The following is a 21,641-nucleotide window of genomic DNA, read 5'->3' on the forward strand; positions in this document are numbered from 1 at the left end:
TAAAAATAATAATTTTGAAAGGGGGCAGTTGAAAACATCTGATCTGAAAATGCATATTTTGCTTATTCCTGTGTTTGTTGACTTGAAGGCTTTGAGGTCAGCACAGTAAATATTCAGTTTGCCTGGCACAAACTGTGCAGGAATCTAATAGAAAGCAATATTGTTGAAAATGGATATCAATTGAAAACAGAGAGCAGTGTCAACTATTCCCCACTGGGAGCAGACAACAATAAAACCAGCCAAGCATTACACAGCCGAGCCTGCCAAATGTCATTAGAGTGTAGAAAAAAGGGAAGGAGCATGCCAGGGAAAGAAGCACTTTGCTTTATTTTCCCCCCCCTCCAATTTCAGGAGACAAAAAAAGGGAGGTAGGATTGGGGAGGAGAAACCAAAAAAAAAAAAAAAACCAACCCTAACACCCTAAAATTATCTGAGCTGCTGTCACTGAGGTCCTGGAATTAGTGTATGTTTTTTCTGAGTTTGTTTTCTTTTGGGGGGCGGGGGGCTAATAGGGAGGCTGGGGAATTTTCAAATAATTTTTTTAATCCTTTTAGTTGAAGACTTTTCTTCATAACTCTTATCACATAACTCTTCATAACTCTCATTACATCTGGAAGCAGGAAAATTCACCCTGCTTAAAAATAACATTTAGTGTCATTAGTGGAAGTCTTGTTACCAGTATCATATAAAGAGAATAAATCTAGCCTTCAGTATATATGTAGAAGTGTTTGTGAAAATCATTTTCCCTTTTCCTTCTTTCAGTTCTCACTCCCTCTTTCTCTTTCTTTCATACAATTTTACTTCCATTTTCCTTCGATCATTTTTTAATCCATTCTGTTTTCTTTCCTTCTTTCCTTCTGTCTTTTATACCAACCCCCCGAAATAGGTAATATTTGTAAACTACTTAGAATAGTACCCAAATACATTATATGCTTAACTTATTTCCTTCTCCCTTTCCCTCTCCTCCATTTCTCCCCTCATTTTTAGCCTTTTTTCTTCCTTCCTTTTTTCCTCCTTCCTTCTTTCTTCCTTCCTTCCTTTTTCTTCTTTCTTGCTAGGCTTCCTTTATTTTTGCACCCAGTCCCAATAAAGAGCCTCCAAGGAGGAATAGGTTGCAGAGGGGGAGTTGTTGAATGACTAGCAACTAAAAGTATTTTCACCAACCCTGAAATTTGTTAAATTAGGAAAGGATACAAAAAAATGGTTGCTAGGCAAATAAACAGAGGCACTGAACCCACAAGATCCCTACCTGAAGGAAAAAAAGTGTTGTCAGGTGCTGACTTCGACCCTAAAACTTTCATCAGTAACATTTTCATTGATGATTTGTAAATTTTCAAACAAAGAAAAATTGTCTCAAGCAGACAATGGTCAGCATTTGAACAGCCAGCCAAGAGCTCCACCTAGTGAAGTTATACACATATCACTGAGCTTCCCCATTCCTCCCTCTCTCTCTCTCTCTCTCTCTCTCTCTCTCTCTCTCTCTCTCTCTTTCTCTCTATCTCTCCTTTCCCTCTTACATATATATACATGCACTATATATATAAAATATATATTATATATAAATATATATATATATACACACACATATTCCTGAATTCAAATATATTCCTAAAATTTTTAGACTCAAGAGGTGCCTGCCCAAATTCTTTTAAGAAAACAAAAGAACAATTTCATGCCTACTTGCCTGCCATGTATTTAATGTGAAACTGGTAACTAAGTAGTGAAGGTATGGAAAGTTTTCAATCTGTCCCTCTGGGGAGCATCATTGTTACATCATAATTAAAACAGTGACAACAACAACAAAAAATACCCTAAATCAGTTGCAAAGAAAAGAAATCTGCTTCCTCAAGTAAAGACTCTCACCTCAAATTTACTAGAAAGTCCTTAGGGGTAGCATATTAGTATGCAATTAGCATAATAATGTTGTGTAAACAAAAGAAAATTCAAGCTTGAATAAAGACATGCACAATTTCCTCTTGTTGGTGCTCTCACAGTAAAATATATTTTCTTTTCCCATTCATTTCTTTGTTGGAGATTTATACTGATTCACACAAATCTGTCTGTGAGCTATGTTTATGACCAGGACACTAACACCTATGTAAAATGATGCATTTTATTATGGGACAGAGCACTTATCTTACTTTGATAGAACTAATTTGTTATAATGCCAGAATTAGATTTCTCAAATCAACCCTAATTCTTTCAAACACATTTTCTCTTACCCCAAAAAGACTATGGATTTTATGAGCTTTCATGGTACTCTCTAGACACTGTAGGTATTCCAAAAGGGACAAGAAGTGGCAAATATTGAAAGGAGATCCAAGGATGAAATGGATTTAATGTCTTCCTAAGAAAGATTTTATGAACCACATCACCAATTTTATGGAAATATAAATGACTAAGGTGCCTTATTTTTCAATGCTAGACATTAACAAAAACCAGTATTACTAGCCTATATTCCCTGGTTCTCTAAAGCAGATACTTGATAAGAGTTCAAAGACAAGATTATTTCCAGGAGGGTTCCCAATCCATGGAGAAAGTGTATATGACTCCAAATGTACTTAGGTTTTAAAACACAGAAAAGAACCTTACACATAATTGTTTTACTTAATTACATATTATTGACTTCATCATCAAGCTCCTTTGAAAAACAAGTCTGCATTTGTGAAACTAAATACTGCTAAATGTTGACTTATCAACATTGCTTCTAATCTAACAAGAAAATTGGGAAATTAACATTAATTTCTGAAAATCTTTAGGGGGGAAGTCCAATAGAAATTTAAAACTTTAACTTCATTTTGAGAGCAATATTCAATATTGTTTGCTTATTTAAACATACTCCTACTTCTCCTTGTCCTTTACAATCTCCATAGAATTAAAGGGGTGGCAGGGCGGGGGTCCTCAATCATACTTAATTGAGTCATGCATCAACTCTGAGAAGGATATCATTGAGTTTTATCTTCATAACCTAATGGTTAAAGCATTCAAATAAGATACATAAAATACAATCTCATACTGATTTCTTCTACCTCATGACATAATTCTAGGTTTAACATTTAACCTTTTGAAACTGAACTTTATGATCACAAAGGGGGAAATTATAATATTCAATACATATTCTTACATTCGATTAACAATTTCAACAATCATTCATTAAGCATCAACTATATCTACATTATGTCCCAAAACTCTTGGTGAAATTTTAGGCAATTTAGTAGCCAATGCAAGGCACTGAGGATAAAAATATGAAAAAAAGAAATTCTAAATATAGGCATCCTTAACTTTTTTGGTATGACATGAATCTCCTCTAAATAGTCTTTGGAGGCTTTAGAATCTTTCTCAAAATGTTTTAAAATGCATAAAATAAAATACATAGCATTACAAAGGAAAGCAATGGATTTGAAGTGAAGTTTTATTTTTTTGAAAATTTCCAAATCCCATAAAATCTATCCATGAACCTCTTGGAGTCCTTGTACTCTCAATTGTCTCTCCAGAGAGTATTGTTAAATTTTCAGTTTGCACACCTATCCCTCAAAAAACAGTAAACATTACAAATCAGAGCATGATTTGCTTTGTTGATTGTCTAGACTTAAGAAAATAATGGAGAAAATGTTAATATTGAAAATTATTCTGCCAAAACATGGTGCAAAGTGTATATGGTTTCTTTTCTTTTCTTTTCTTTTTTTTGTTGTTGTTGTTGTTGTTTTGGGGTTTTTTAGGAAGGAGTTTGGAACTAGATTCAAATCATGCCTCCAAGGCTTTTGTTGTGACTTCATTTGGGATTTTCTTAGCAAAGATATTAGAGTGGCTTACCATTTACTTCATCAGCTCATTTTACAGATAAGGAAACTAAGGCAAATGGGGTTAATTGGCTTGCCCAAAGTCACATAGTAATCTAATGCCAAATTTGAACTTGGGACTTTAGGATTGATTCTTTATCCACTACACCACCAAAGACTTAATAGTCATGTAACTTTGGACTAGACACTCAACCTCCCTGGGGCTCAATTTTCTCATCTGTAAAAGGAAGGCCTTGGGACTGAACAGCCTCTGAGATTCCTTCCCACTCTTATCTATGATCTTTTTATTTTGGGAATGAATGGGAAGCATTCTAAACAGAATGTTCTAAGGACTTCAACCACTTCAGTTGGCTAAAAAACTTTGGAGAGTGGCTTCAGAAGCTAAGCTGAAGCTCATTCCTTCAGTTTCCTAAACAAATTTTTAGTAAATTTCTAAGTCTTATGGGAATTAGAGGAGGATATTTCTTTTGAAAAATAAAAGAGAATTTTAATGATGATCTTCAATGAAGAGATCTTGAAGAATGATATAAGATGAAAATGTTTTGGTAATTATTCTCTTTTCATCAATACTTTGAATGGTTCTTAACTATCTTTTTAGTTACTAGAAGAATTATCTTCATCTGAAAAATCAGTCTACAATCAAATAATCCTTACCATCAAAGAATTTATAATTTAATGAGTAAACATTTAAATAAATATCCATACATGCATGTGTATATATGTATATGTGTGTTTACAATGTACTTGAATGTATTATATATCTAATTTTTATAACCCTATTTGAGATTTTCTTGGCAAAGACAGTAGAGTGGTTTACTTTTCCTTCTCAAACTAATTTTACATATGAGGAAACTGAGACAAACAGACTTTCCCAGGGTCACACACACTTAGTAAGTATTTGAGATCAGATTTGAATTTAGGAAGATGAGTCTTCCTTACTATGCCACCTAACAGTATACACATATATGATAGATAGATAGATAGATAGATAGATAGATAGATAGATAGATAGATAGAGATAGATAGATGATAGATAGATAGATAGATAGATGTGGATATATAAATTTAGATAGTACAAAAGCAAAGAGACATAGGATTGATGTTGTGTATGAGGAGCTATATGGTTCAGGGAATAGAGAACAGTGAAAGACTAAAAAATTAGGAAGGGGTCAGATTATGAAGATATTATAAACAGATTATAAATGCCAAACAGGAGCTTACATTTGATCTTGGGGTTCAGTAATTTCTTTTTCAAGATAAATGACAGTCCAGCCAATCTGAAAAGCAATCAAGAATTATATCCCCCAAATTGCAAAGTTCTGCAAACTCTTTGAACAAGTGATACCAATAAAAGATATAATCCAAAAGGGTTAAAGAAAGAAGGGGAAGATTCATATATACAAAATATATATATGGAAAGTTCAGTGGTACAGTGGCTAGAGCACTGGACCTGTAGTCAGGAAACCATGACTTCTAATTTTCTTCAGATTCTTACTACCTGTGTGACCCTGAATAAGTCATTTGACTCAGTTTCTTCATCTATAAAAAGAGCTGGAAAAGAAAATGGCATACTACTCCAGTACTTTTGTCAAGAAAACTGCAAATGGGGTCAAAGAGAATCAGATATTACTGGAAAAATGACTGAACAATAAACACATACTTCTACAGTTCTTTTTTTGTGGAGCCAAAGAATTGGAAACTAAGAGAATATGCATTAATTGAGGGATGGTTGAATAAATTATGATTTTTGAAGGTGTTGGAATACTACTGTGCTTTAAAAATGATGGAGTTTCAAAGAAAAGCAACTCCCTACTTTCCTCCAGTAGTTTTGATTTCTACTCTAGGAACAACAATATGTGTCCTCCAAGATTAGCCAATCAACTGAAATCTCATCAACATGCCAAATGAATCAGTTTCTGAAATCTAATGCTTTCTCAACTCTCCTACTAGGACTGGAGGACAGAACATTAAATTCCTCTCAGATCCTTCTTTTCTAGAGATATCAAGACTTTCTAGGTAACTCTCCATTTTCTTTATGCTCTAATGCCCCCCCCCATCTTTACAGCTTTCTGTGTGAGTTGTCTTCCCCCTTTAAATTTTGAGCTTTGTGAGAGCAGAGACTGTCTTTTATTTTCTTATTTGCAAACCCAGTACTTAACACATACTATATGCTTAATAAATATTTGTTGAATTGAATTGAATTGAATTGTATGAACTCATATGGAGTGAAATGAGTAGTACCAGTTGAACAATCTATATGATTATGACAATAACATTGCAATGACAACTCTCAAAGACTTAAGAATTCTGATCAAAGAAATGACCAACCATTTTTCCCCTGAGAATTCAGAATGAAGCATGTTTCCCACTTTGTGGCAGAGAAATGATGAGCACAGGAGCTAGACCAAGTCATATATTTATTGGACATGGGCAATGTAGGAATTTATTTTGTTTAACAATGAACATTTATTACTGTTTTTTCTTTTTTTTTTTTTTTAGGGTGAGAGAGCCCCCACAAGGAGTGAGTAAAATCAACCATTGTTTTAAAGTCTTTACAAATACTATCTCATTTGATCCTCACAGATTCATAAGAATTTGGTGCTATTTTTATCACTATTTGACAGATGAAGAGAGCAAAGCAAAAAGTGATTAAATAACTTGCCCAGGATCACTCAACTAGAAATCAGTTGAGGCAAGATTTGATCTCAAGATCAGGTAGTATAGTTTGTCCATTATATTACTCAAATGTCTGTTTTATTTACTTCACAGGATTGTTTTAAAAATTAAATGAAGGGGCAGCTAGGTGGTGCAGTGGATAGAGCCTGGGCCCTGGAGTCAGGAGTACCTGAGTTCAAATAAGACCTCAGACACTTAATAATTACCTAGCTGTGTGGCCTTAGGCAAGTCACTTAACCCCACTTGCCTTGCAAAAACCTAAAAACAAAAAAAAAAAAATTAAATGAGATAATACATGCAAAGCTCTCTCTAAGTCAGGGGTTCTTAGTTTGATGTGTATGAACTTTAATATCTTGATAATTATATTTCAATATAAATGGTTTCCTTTGTAATCTTATTTAATTTTATTCATCTAGAAACATTTGTTGATTGGTGTTCCCTTCAATGCCTTATCTAGATATATATCAGTTCTGATTAAAGTTAAAATTGTAATACTAGAATCTAATTTTGTTCCTAATTATTTTTTCATCCCATCAACCTGACTTCTCCTCACTACAAGAGATGTGGTTATTTCTATAGTATTGTCCCAGTTCTCCTGCTCTGTGGCAACATAGTAGCTTCAGAACAAATAAAGATATTCTCAACACATTCTTCTAGAGAAGTTGTAAAATGGCTTTCAGAAGAAAGCCTTAACTATCCTTCCTTATAACTGCTAATCAAAGCTAGAAAGTTATTCATGATTACAAAACTATTCATTAGGAGCAATTATACCTGATTTATTCTACCACCTCCCTATATCTATAGAAAATAAAATGGAGGAGGTGATCTGGATTATTCCTCTTCCTAAAGTCAGGTTGGAATTTCATGGTTATTTAAACAACTGCTCTGCCAAAATGAAATCTTGTTAAGCAAATTCTCCTGGAAAATTTTATTTTATTTTATTAAAATTCAAAAAATTAAATTGTCACATTGAACCTGTAGGACTAAATTATATAATCTCAGAAGCTTTTTCCTAATCTTTAATAATTAATATACTTTTGAAAATGTACATCAATTTTAAGACATTTCACAAGTGATAAAGAAGTCAAAACCTCTTCTGGCTTCATTTTTCTTTTTTATAAACTGAGGGAGTGTGTCTAGATTACATCTGAGGTCTCTTACAGCTCTAAATCTATTATCCTGTTATCATAAGGCTTCAATAGAAACTTGATAAAAGGAAAAGTTTAGGTTTGATGCAAAAGTTAGAGATATATAAAAGTCAAACAGGTTAGCTTAAAAGATAGTGAATCTCCTTCCCTGGTTAGAAGACCACATTTTGGGTTTGTGGTAGAGGAGACATCTATTCAGTTTTGGGTCTTTTTCAACTCAAAGATTCTTTTTAATTCTGGCCTCTCCCATGTCTCTGCTAAACTCTTATTGCAAGTGATCCATTTTAAATTTTTACCCCTAGTAATGAAGAAATTTTCCATCATAGACTAGTCAGGAAGACAGATTCAAATCCCACCCAGTTCATTTATTAACTGCACAGCAGTTTGAAAATCATTTGATCTTTCTGTGTCCTGGTGTCCTCATTTTAAAAATATAAGTATAAATAACATAGCTCAGAGACCCCCCAACAAGGACAATTCCTCACTTTAAGATAGATTTTGAACTTGTTGTCTAATTTTAAAATTTTATATCTTTCTATCTAATCCCTGACCTCTGAGCTAAAATCATATAGGAAACATAAAAGGTAAAAGTAGTGAGCAAAATATATTATAGTGCACTCCTGCACAGAACAGGGAGGGAAACTTCAGAAAAAAGCAGATTTTGACTGCTAGGAGGAAGTTGAGAGTTTCCCTCAGTCTTTGAAGAAGTAAGTATGAACAATACCTTTAGTTTGAATCCTCCATCCTAAGACATTTGTTGGGTATGATAGCTCACCCTCCTCTGTCTTCACTCCCCTCTCCTTTCCATTTCGCCTTTTGGTTGATGTCTCTGAGCTGCAATTATTTCCATCTTTGCTCATTTAGTTTTTAGGCATGACTGAGTAGCTGCAGAGCAGTTCTTATAGGCCCTGATCCTTTCAATGTCTTACAGCGTAAGTGTGTCCTTTTAAGATGTCCTGAGTGAAACACAAAGATAAAAGAAATTAATCTCAGGGCTGAAAAGAAATGCTTGACTTTATGAACTACAAATTGCAAGATATCAAATGAGGCTCAAACTGCTAATATAATTTCCATGTAAATTTCCTTTTAAAATAATTTTTAAAGTCATAGAAATGTGTTGGGTGGGTCAACTCTTTCTTAGACACCCTTTGGCATCTCTTCAATGGTGGAAGCTCAAGAAGTCAGCATCACACTCCTTCATCTCCCTCAGATCTCCATTCAGGTTCTGACTTTGTAAGCTGTGGGATCTTGTCCTCTCATCCAAAATGACTTTAATCTGTATCAGTTTGAGATCATGGAAGCCCCTTTTTTGTATACTTATCAATTTTCTATTGTATGTTCTCTGAGCTCTTAAACAACTCTGTCTCAAGGATACCTCAATTTTCTATTTCTCTGCTATAGATCAGACTTTCTTTGTTCTTGGAATTTATAGGGACCTCTACCCCACCCTTTCTATGCAAACTAGGAATGATACCATTTCAATGCAATTACCTAGTACTTGGTTCCTTCACAAAAAGATGTTACTGATAATAGTTAATTGAAAAAAGTTATCTAAATCCTTAGGAATCTGGTCATTTAGGGAATTTAATTAACCCTTTAATAGTTAGGAAAAACAAATATGTGGAATTTTCTTGGGTTTTGAACACAAAGAATAATTCTTCTTAGAAGATAATGTTTTTTTCTATTTGAATATGTGAAAACAAAGACAAGAATTAAATTTCTTAGGGAGTCATTGTCTTGGCAAACTCTAGGTCGATTTGCATAATGCTTTATTGAGATGAGAGGGGTCTTACTTGGCTTTGCTGTAACAATATTTGAAATTGGCAAAAATGATGGCCATGTCACTATTTCAGGGATAATTAGTGGGTGGTTGATACTGTTTTCTCCAAAGTCCTTGCTGGAAATTTGATATCTTTAAGCCCTCTTGACCAACTGTCTCACTTTGCAGGTGAGTCCCAGTGACTTAATTAATCAAGATTATACAAATAACTAGTAGCACAGCCAGGATTCTCCCCTCTCTCTCTCTCTCTCTCTCTCTCTCTCTCTCTCTCTCTCTCTCTCTCTCCTCACCTCCTCCTCCTCCTCACCATCATCATCAAGTATCCAGGGCAAAAAAATAACAATTCAAGTAAATTAAAATATTATGCATTCATACAGGTTATAGAAACATTGTACATAAAGCATTTTGCAAATTCAAAACTCTATTTAAATGTCTGTTATTATTATTATTATTAGTGTTTGTCAGGGGTGGCTAGGTTGCTCAGTGGATAGAGCACCAGCCCTGGAGTCAGGAGTATCTGAGTTCAAATCTGGTCTCAGACACTTAATAATTACCTAGCTGTGTGACCTTGGGCAAGCCACTTAACACTATTGCCTTGGAAAAATCTAAAAAAACAAACAAAAAAATAGTGTTTGTGGAATTGAATGACATTATACTGATTCACATATACTAACTAGTAGCAAAAACCATACCTTTCTAGACTAAACTGACAGGGACTGATTAAATTGACATATATCTTCCATTAGCATTTCAATTGCTCTTAATAGTTCTAATAGATTTGGAGAGTTCTGAACTCCGTGTTTTTGTTTTTTACTTTATGGTTTGTTTTTAATTTGAACTGAGGGTAGTTTCAATAATACTTGGAAAATAGGTCAATAAATAAATCACTTAGAGACATTTGAGTGGCTACATATTTCTGTTTGCTGCATTTTTAACTTCATAAGATTTTTTTTGGCAATGTTTATAGATTGTCTTGAATTGCCACATTCTTTGTTTATTTCCACAGAAATTATCTGCTTTAGTAAGGACTATTAGACCTCCTGACTCAACAAGTTTTTCTACCCATAAAATAACCTACTTGATTTTCCAAGAACATCATAATCCATATTGTCATCCCTGATTCAATCCCTATCAGGAACATGGGTAGATGTACATATGCATTAATCAAATATGTGGGTGTTGGAGAAGCTCACTATCTCCAAATCTAGATTATGGGACATATTTTGGAATCCAGCCAACTCGGAGACTCTTTATTTCAAAGACAATAACCACCTGCTAAAAGAAGAGAGAAAGCCATTTTCTCCTTGACTTTCATTAGCTTACGATCAGCAGAATCTTCTTGCTGCCTCAGATTGAAATGTAATCGCTGCAAGGTTGGAAACTGCGCTAAGCGCCTCGTTGCTGCTGCCTTGTAATTTTTTTTCTTTTGAAAAATTACATACATAAAGCACTTTTAGTCTCTGTAATCAGATATTTTGCTCCAGATGACTGTATGGTTGTTGATTTTTTTTCTTTTCTTTTCTTTTTGGGGGTATGTGTTTTCTTTTTAAGGACTAGACCTGCATAATCAATGCTTCCAGGATGTATGTGAGCATCTATTTTTTATGGGAGGTATTAGTCTCTAACTCTTTTTAAGTGGAGAATTTGGCCTAACTAAATACTTATGGTGATATTAACTAACCATCTTAGGGCTGGAAGCACTCAACTCAACTTACTCAACCCTTTCATCTTCATGTGAGCTTATTAAATACTCTCTTTCCATCCAGCCCTATATGTATATTAGCTTTTGAGGAAAATACAAAGGAAGTAGAAGGCATGGTTCCTGCCCTCAAGGAATTGTTTAGTTGAGAGCTCAGATATTATAGGGTAATAAATGTCTGAAAACATCTGCAAAGCACAATGATTTACTATCTGAGCTACTATATAGCTATTTAAGCTGTGGTGATTCACAAAACTGGGTACAATACTTCATAGTTTCTCTCTGGGCTGAGTCCCATTCTTTTATATTTGACAGCACCAGAACCAACAGTGAGGGAGCCTGCTATCAAAAGTAGCATTTAAATGCTATTTATAAAATCCTATGATTAGCAGCACAATATTTTTAGGGAAAAGTTACATTTTATTAAGAATAGCTTAAAGTCCATTTACATATGTTTCCAGTAGAAGAACAAAGTCATGTTTGTCCTTTCAAGCATTACTGCTTTAGAACTGGCAAAGATTCCGTTTAGCATAACCCTTTCTTCACAAAATTTATTTATAAATATATCATACATCAAACACTTGCTTTCAGTTTAAAAAAAATTGAACCCAATATTAGGTATCACATACCCCATTTGCAAGATATAGCAAAGACTTTTGCATAAACTCAACATAGTAATTTCCTCAAGTTAATGAAGATATTATTCTGTCACTAAGACAACTAACAAGAAGTTTTTTAAGTTCCTTTCTCAATGGAGAGAGAAAAGACTCCAGAGTCACAGAACTTGGGTTCAAATCCTATTTTAGACCAATTCTAACTGTATGTATATAATGAGAGATCCCTTAACTTTCTTGGGCTTCAATTTCCTCATTTGTGAGAAGAAACTATTGGACCAGACAAGCATCTTCAAAGTGTCGAGAGGGTTCATGATCCCCTGGGAACTTGAATCTCCAGAAGGATCATGATGTGATGTCAAGAAGAATGTAATCAATTAGAGTACAAGAAAATGTGTACATAAACTGTTCTGAGACTTGATTCCAACACAAACACATCTACTTCCTCAAAATCCCAACCTTCCTACTTCACCAGGATTACCCCCCCTTAAGACTGTTAGAATCAAACCATTACTGAGGCATCTACAGTGAGAGATGAGAAGGGACCTTTTGAAAAATTCTTGATTCTTCCCTCCCCTCAGACTATTCACTCCCTGCCCAATGGAGCAGGACCATGGCAGACTCCCCTTCCAATTTATCCATATTCTCAGGGACCAGTGAATGAGATTCTTCTCATTTTCATTTTTGGTGGCACAGAATGAATACCATAAAATTATAATCATAATAAATATCATTAATATTATTTCTCAGTCACTTCAGTCTAATTATTTCCATATTCTTTGTGACCTCATTTGAGGTTTTTTTCAGCGAAGCTCCTGGAGTGGTTTGCCAATTCCTTTTCAAGCTCATTTTATAAATGAGGAAACTAAGATAAATAGGATTAAGTGACTCGCTCAGGGTCACACAACCAATAAGTGTCTGAGGTACATTTGAATTTAAGTCTTCCTGACTCCAAGCCTGACCCTCTCTATCCATGGGCCACCTAGCTGAACTGTTATCATTATTACTAGCCAGAATTTAGAAAGTACTTTAAAATTCTTGAACTTTTTAATCTATAGTATCTCATTTGATCCTCATACTAACTCTATGAAGTAGGAAGTATTATGATCCCTATTTTACTGATAGAAAGATGAAACTGATAATGTGACTTGTCCAGAGTCACACAACTGACAGTTTCAAACTCAGTCCTATCCTGACTCTAAGTCCATTGCTCTGGATTTACTACCCCAAGTTTCTTCTCAAAGCATTCATAGATAAGTAAGATCTACATCATAGATTTCATTATATTGCTCCCCCTCCCCCAACTTTATCCTCTTTCACACTTCCTTATTTCTCTTTTGGGGACCATTATCCATTCTTAATTTTTTTTATCTTGACTCTTGTCTCACTCAACCTATGGATCCAATTAGTTGCCAAACTTTTCTGTTTCCATATCCAAAATCTCTCTCAAATTCTTCTCTTTCTCTTCATCAAGCAGCTACCACTTTAGGTCAACCCCTTCTCATCTTTCCCCTGATGCACTATTACAATGGTCTCAAAGCTGCTGTCTCTGCCTCTATCATCTTACTCTCTGGTCTGTCTTCCATATGGTTTCCCAAGTGATTTTCCAATGTTCAGATCTACTCATGGTTTACAAGTGCTAGGCACTGTGTTAAGTGCTTAATAAATATTAACATATGTGAATCCCACAATAACCTTGAGAGATGACTATTATCATCCCCCAATTTGTAGTTGATAACACTGAGGTAAAGATAAGTGACTAATCCAGTATCACACAAAAGTTAGTACATCTGAGACTGAATTTGAACTTCCATTATCCAAGTCACTATTATCACCTAACTGCTAAAACTTCAGTGGTTCCTTTTGGCCTCTAGGACCTAATATCTTTTAGTATCTAAAACTCTGCATAATTTGCATGACCCAACTGACCTGTCTAGCATTATTATACAATATTTCCCTTCCTGTACTCTCAGGCCTGGCCAGACTGGTCTTTTCTCTGTTCTTCTCACTTATACAAAAATATCTGACCACAAATAGGAAGTTTAGAAATGATACTGTCCATTAAGGAAAACTAAGCAAAGAAAAAGAAATGTGCTTAAATGGAAAACTCTCTGCTTAGCTGAAGTTAGAAATGATTCACTTGGATATGTTGTTTTTGCATTAAGTGTGATGATTTTTCTTCACTTAGAAAAATGTAATTCTTGCTGAAAACCTGTTACTTTTGCTGACTACTATGACCTATTATTTAATTATTACATTGGACATCTTTAATTTTTAAAATATCTTTTTAAAAATGGAAATTCAACTGCTTAACTAGCTAATTGATCAAGTTAACCAAATAGTGTATTACAAACAATTATTATTTACAAATAGTGTATTCAATTTCATAGTTCTCAGTAAAATATTATCAATATACAATACTATTATTTTAATTAAATATTTAATACTAAATGAGAATAAAATACTTTGTCATATTAATAAATTCAATAAAATATCTTTATATTAATCAATTATCCTTTCTATTTTGTATATGCTCCATAATGAACAAATATGTTAATATAGCAATATTATAATTAGTTATATAATTATAGATATATGTTTATATACATGTATAAATGGATATATATTATGATGGTTTGCCCTTCATTCTCAAAGAACAGATGCATTAAGTATATGCATGTGATTCTAGATACATACATGCACACATTCATACATACTGAGTAATGTGCATTCTTATTTTTAACTAGATAGGGTTGGATAATTAAAAAAAATGTTTAGAGATTTTTGGACTAGATGGACACTGAGATTCCTTTACCTATGAATAAGTGATCCTACACTGTTCTAAGCAGTGTCCTAAGTAATTATAATAATAGTAGTAATAGTAATAAAAGTAATAATAAAATCAAAAACAAAATCCCTGCCCTCAACATTATATTGAAGGAAAATAATAAATATGCACACAGATATACACACAGTTATTAAGATGAATTTATTAAGCATATCATATGTCACATATGCATATATAGTGTGTATATCATATCTGGATGCATGTGTGCATTCCCATGCATGCATACATGTATGTGAATGTATACATAGATATATGGTGATTCAGATCAAAGGAAGGCCCTAGTAACAAGATTTGTAAAGAAACCCCTCCTTCTAATAGGTAAAGGTCTCATATTCATTATATGTTAAATAGTTAAGATACTAAGCCTTTAAGAGACAGCACAATAAAGAGAAAGAGTTGGTCATCATAAACCTACAAAGAACTTGCTTTGGAGTTAGGAAAACCTGGAATCACCTCCCCTCCTCTACTCTAACCCTTATTATGGAGGTATAATCCGGGGCAAATCACTTAACATCTCTTTTTCTTTGGCCACTCTCTAAGTCAAAATATCACAGAGTAAGTATTGAAATCCATCAGTAGAGGAAGTCCTTCAAAAAAAATTCCCTATTGGATGAAATCTTAGATCTGTTTAAAAAAAAACAAATAGTAACTATCTCAAGGGTTGTTGTAAGAATTGAATGAAATGACACATATATTTATCTACTTTTGTAGACATTAAAGTTCAATTTGAATGTGAATGGAATTCACACAGAATCTGTTTTCAGTGGAATTGAGATGAAAATGGTTGTTATCCTGATATTCTTTTATGTTTAATTTTGCAGGGATTATTAGAGATGGATAAAAGTCACTGCTTTTGTAACTGAATTATTATTAATGGTGGTGGTGGTGATGCTGATGGTGGTAGTGGTGATGGTGATGGTGGTGGTGATGGTGGTGGTAGTATTAGCAAGGACTGATTAAAGAAATTTAATTTACTTACATTGCCTCAATGTCACCCCAACTAGTTTAGGTGGATCAGACATTTGAGTTTCAAAAACAAACCAGTCTCTTATTAGTAATGTTTTAGAGAAATGGTTTACACTATACTGAGTATTTTTAAGGCAAATGGGAAGGGTCTCATCCATCCTAATCAACTTTGTCTGGACATGACTCAACTTCCACTGTTGTGTCCAATCAGTGAAAGTGTCAGTCACTGGTCTGTGTGTTGCCTATAGCCCTCTGTCCTCATTTCTACATGGCGGAATGCATGTTGTTCTTTCAGGACAATTTCCTTTCGCCTGCTTTCCCAGTGTTCCTGGTCCTGACAGTTTGCCCCAGTTGTGGCACTCACCATATGGTCAGGCTTAGCTCCACCCTATCTCTTAATAATTCTGTCTTACTAACCAGACCCTTTCACTACTTTCACTGGAGGTATTTAGAGAATCTAGCCCCAAGCCACCAATTCTGACTAACTCATCTGTGATGATCTTTTTCTAGTCATCTACAGACTCTGATGTGACCTTAGTGATTATGTCTCATCTCATGTATTTTATCATTGGGATGAACTAATCTAGGACTCACATGAGTCCTACTGCTCTGAAATCCATAATTTAAATTATTCATCATGTATCATAGAAGTATATGCCTGGTCAACCACTTCCAATGTGTTTGATGCTGTTTGTCTCCTTCCTAGAAGAGGAAACCAGAGGGTACTACAATTAGATTCATATTAGTGCAAATAATGAACCATTCTATGATTCTTGGTGCAAATGGAGTCAAACCATTAGTCAGGAAGGCTTGAGTTCAAATTTAACCCCAACACTCACTAAATCTAGAACCCCAGGCTATAACTTAGCCTCTCTTTGCCTCAGTCTTTTCATCTGTAAAATGAGGGTACCAATAGCACCTATCTCTCAGATGAGTTGTAAGGACCAAATGAGATGATATATGTTAAATGCTCAGTACAGGTCCTCACATATAGTAGGCGGCAGAATGATAGATACATAGAGATAGTTAGCTAGATGGATAGCTAAGATAGCTAAATAAATAGATGGATGGATACGGGTATATATGCAAATGTACATATATATATATATATATATATATATATATATATATATACATATGGGGGAGAGAGAGAGAGAGAGAGAGAGAGAGTAAAAGAAGAGAGGAGAGTAAAAGAGACAATGGAAGAAGGTAGGGGAGGAGAGAGAGATTGGAGTACTTGAGAAGGGAGGACAGGGAAGTAGAAAAAGATTTATGGTTCCACAACCATTAAAAAAAATTCTCATGGCATATGGAAAGCAGTTAGAAGATATCCCTATCTGCTTTAAAATGGGGGAGAAAGAAGGTTCTCTTATGTACTTTTCTTTTTTTAAAAAGGAAGAATAGCCACATATTATTATTATTGCAGTGTGATGTTTCCCTAGTCATAATTCCAGCTTGAGACTGGAAGGTAGCATTACAGAAAACAGGATTTATCAAAATACTTTTTGGCCCAATCAAGGTAGAACAAGCAGAGAGTAAAGTCTCCCTTTCCCCTCAAATGAGTATGAGACTTCATACTCCCTTCATACTCCCCTCTTCTAATTCCCAAAACAGGTACCAGTAATATCTTTGCTTATTTACTTTGCACGCAATATCATTTAAACTGTGATCCAAGATGCTGCCTCTACCATTATTTACCTTCAATAAAATGGTTTTTGCATAAATTTCCATAGTTCTAAGCATTCTCTGTCCAATCTTTGGGATGCAAGCTCTTCTAACATCTTCTTAAATTTTCATTTCAGATACCCCAGTACATCAATCCCCATCTGAATTTAAGCTACTTAGGTATTACCATAATCTAGGTTGTATCCTAAAAACCCTGTTGTAGTAATCCTTTTTATCCTGTGTTCTCCTATAATTCTTGAGGAATTCTTGGGGAAAATATTGAGGCTATGTAATTACTAAATGATCACTGAAAGAAGTAGTAAAATTATTTTAATAATATTTTATTTTCCTCAATTACATTTAAAAATAAGTATTAATTTTTGAAGTTTTGAGTTTTAAAATTTTATTTCTTCTGCCTTCCTCTCCCTCTTTTATGAGACAGCAAGCATTCCAATATAGATTTAAATATATATATGTATATATATGTATATATATATATATATATATATATACAATCTTGTAAAACATTTCCCTAGTAGCCATTTTGTACAAGACTAAAACAACAACAACAAAAAAAAAAAACAAATATGGTTCAGTCTACATTCAGACAATATCAGTAAAGTTATTTTTAAAACTTAAAACTTAAAATAATAGGTATATACCCCAGAGCCAGAATCAGTTGCTGTCCTAGCTCCAAATTTAATCCTAGGTCCTCCCTCTTTCAAATCTTTTCATCTCTTGGCTACCTTCTAAAAAGACAGCTAACCAGAATAACTTATATCAAATGAATTTTTTAAAAAGAAAGAGCTCTACATCTATTTCCTAGGCATAACAAAGTAAAATGAATGCAGTTTATACTATATATTGACCACTATAAAAAATGCTAGAGGATATTAAAAAACTTAGATCAAGCATATCTCCTAATTTTCCAAAGCTTACATTCCGGTAGCAAAATAAAAGGATGCTTAGATATCTATGATTCAAGTTTTATAAATACACCAAAAAGTCACAAAATGACAGACTATAAGGTGTTAAGCGAGGATGCCCACTTCAGCTATATTATTCAATGTTGTTACAATATCAATAAGAAATGGGGCAGATAAGTTCCACAGTGGATAAAGCACTGGTCCTGGAGTCAGGAGTACCTGAGTTCAAATCTGCCCTCAAACATTTAATAATTGCCTAGCTGTCTGACCTTGGGCAAGTCACTTAGCCCCATTGCCTTAAATAAATTTTTGTTTTTAAAAAATATTAAATATTAAAAAATATCAAAAAGAAAAAGAATTAGAAGGAATCAGAATAGGGAATGTGGTAATAAAAGGATAAATCATGCTATTGATGAGATCTAAGGAAAGGTTTCCTGGAATAGTTTTCAGTTGAATTGCATCTGGAAGGAGAGGTACTAATACAATAGAGAGGTCTGGGAAATGGAATAAATAAGATAAAGTCCAAGGTCAAGAAAAAGTAGAGTGGGTCTGAATGATGATGAGGCCTTAATGCTGAGCAAAAAGGTTTAAATAAGGGGTCAGCTAGGTGGTGCAGTGGATAAAGCACCCGCCCTGGAGTCAGGAGTACCTGGGTTCAAATGTGACCTCAGACACTTAATAATTACCTATCTGTGTGGCCTTGGGCAAGTCACTTAATTCCATTGTCTTGCAAAAATCTAAAAAAAAAAAGGTTTGAACATTATTCAGCAGTCAGTAGAAAACCACACAAAGTTTTGGTTTTTGTTTTTAAATGGAGAAATTGATGACAAGAGATATAGTTAAGGAAGATAATGGCAGAACTGTAATTTTTAAAAAAAATTAGAGGAGTCAGTGAACTAGAGGGAGTAACTATAGGTTACTTTGTGTAATTGAGCCATCATTCTTTGCTGAAAAGTTTATGATTAGCTGCAATTAAGGATTAAGACAGAATACTTGGAATTGCCAGTAGATTTTAGACTAATTGTAATCCTGTTACCTTTGGTTAGAATTAGTTTAGTTGTGAAAATAGAAGTTAAACCTTCATTGTTTGGAGAAGGGTGCAATTTGAAGGTAATCCTGGGAGAGTTCTGTTATATGAATGTTCTTCCTAATATGTGGCATTTAATGTGTTATGCCAGAGCAGACAATCTAGAGTGTATCCTTATCAGAGTGGCAATAGTAAAATGTCTTGAATCCAGCTCATAAGAAGATGAGCTGAAGGAAATGTTTATCCTAGAGAAGATAAGACTTAAGGGGGATGTGAAAGTCATCTTCAAGTGTTTAAAGGATTATTATCTTCAAGAGGGATTAGACTTGCTCTCTTTGACCCCCAGAGGGCAAAACTAGGAGAATAAGTGGATTCTTTCCCTCTCTTGATGATCTCCAATGTATACAGTATCTATCTTGTTTATATCTAATTATTCTCATGTTATCTTCCCCACTAGAATGTATGAGATTGAGAGCAGGGACTATCTTGCCTTAGTACAATGCCTAACATAGAGTAGACCCTTAATAAATGCTTATTGGCCAGTTGATTGACTGGTGTTGCTAAGAGGTAGATTTTGAATTTATATAACAAAGACTAATAATTAACACAAACAAAAGTGGAATGGGCTGGTAGGTATGGAGTTCCTCTTCATAGAGGATCTTGTCTTGTTAACTCAGCAAACACAACAATAAATATTGAAAGAATTGTTAGCCAAATAGAGGTTGAACTAGTTGACCTTTGAAGTCCTTTATAACTCTATGATTCTATGATATGATTGATTGAATTTTTATCATAGTACTGGAATCATAAAACTTGACTTTGAATGAATTTAAGGTTCTATCAATCTCAAACTCAAAGCTTATGATCTTGTTAATTCTTTGTTATTCTCAATCACTCTTTGAAGTTCACTTAATTTTTCTGAGCAAAGTTGAGTTCTTTAAGAGGACCCAGGGGATCATTTTATTGGGTCTACCTTGGTTTAGTATATATATATATATATGTATATATATATATATATACATTATATATGTATATATATGTATATATGTATATATACATATATACATATATGTATATATATATATATATTCTGATTTATTATCCAAAAAAAATCACAGACACCTAATCTCTTGTTAACCTGTATTAGTTCTTCTTAGAGAAAGAGTTTTGGAATCAAAACCAAGTATACAAATCAACATGCATTTATTTATTAAGGAACTACTATGTCCCAGGAGAATCTGAATTCAAAATCCAAGCTCAGATACTTACTCCCTGTGTGACCCTGAGCAAGTCACTTAACCCTGTTTGCCTTAGTTCCCCATATGCAAAATGAGTTGGAGAAAGAATTATCAAATAACTGCAGTATCTTTGCCAAGAAAACCCTAAATGGGGTCATAAAGAATCAGAAAATGATGGAATACCACCTGCACCAGACATTGTGTTATAAGTGCTGAGGTTTCAAAGGAAATCACAATCAGTCTCTGCCCTTAAGGAGTTTGCAATTTAAGGCGATGTGGGGGGGGTGAAGAAAACACAAACCCAGATGTATAATCAAGATATCTATAGGATAAATAGAAGATAATCACAGAAGGAAGTCACTAATATCAAGGGGGACTGGAAAGGTTTTTGAAGAAGCCAATTAGAGAACATTCCCATTACTTTTATTATTTTAATTGTAATTACATGATAATTTTTATTCTTAATATCCCTGGATGAGGGGATCTCTAAATGATGTAATTCTTCCTTTCATTTTTCAAATGTAGAAAGTAAATAGAAATGCAAATCCTGGTTCTAATACACACTGTCTATAGAGCTGGGCACAAGTCATTTAACCACATTGGCTCTCAGTTTTTTCACTAGAAAAGGGTTTGGATCCTATAATCTTGCCTATTCTTTCTACCTAGTCAGTGGAGAAGTCAACATAGTATTTATTTTGTCAGCTAAAAGTATATTTGGAAATCGTTTTTCTATTTAGATGATTTCACTTACCTGATTTTCTTCTGTATTCTTTAGATTCATCTCTCCCTCCATTACCTTTCTACACTCAAAGTTCTTAAGTAATCAAAAGATTTCTTGAAGTGCTTGCCATTGATCTATTCCAGAGCTGTTTAACATAAAACAGTTTAAAATGTAATCCTCAGAAACTCTCAACCATTGAATAGATGGCTCCCCACTACTCAGGTATTCAACATCGTCCAGGACTACTCCCCTCTGGCTGTATAAGTGAAAGATCTCTTCTGTAGACCTACACAAATGAATGGCTCCTACAAGCTACTACTAATGGTATAATCAGGCAATTCTTGGAGTCAGCTCCAACTTCAAAAATCTGGTACAAGTCCATACTCTCTAAAGGATTATAAATTACTATAATCAGAAAAGCCTTTTTAACAAAAACAAATGCTAAGTTGGATATGAAAAATCCTAAGATTCTTGCTTTTACAGAAGCAAAGGGAAACCATTCATATTTAGCTGATTTCTTCCTAATTCCCTTT

The 21,641-nt window shown here is 34.0% G+C and overlaps 1 long non-coding RNA gene across 1 annotated transcript; it reads right to left on the reverse strand.

The window, feature by feature from the left end:
• Nucleotides 1–5,020: 5,020 nt before the first annotated feature.
• Nucleotides 5,021–21,324, reverse strand: LOC141497762 (uncharacterized). The gene is made up of 3 exons (XR_012471442.1): nucleotides 21,139–21,324; nucleotides 8,349–8,580; nucleotides 5,021–5,077 (listed from the first exon to the last, which is right to left on the reverse strand). It is a non-coding gene; the product is annotated as an uncharacterized LOC141497762 (long non-coding RNA).
• Nucleotides 21,325–21,641: the final 317 nt, after the last annotated feature.

This window comes from Macrotis lagotis, chromosome X (genome assembly GCF_037893015.1).
Source record: "Macrotis lagotis isolate mMagLag1 chromosome X, bilby.v1.9.chrom.fasta, whole genome shotgun sequence".
Lineage (NCBI taxonomy): Eukaryota > Metazoa > Chordata > Mammalia > Peramelemorphia > Peramelidae > Macrotis > Macrotis lagotis.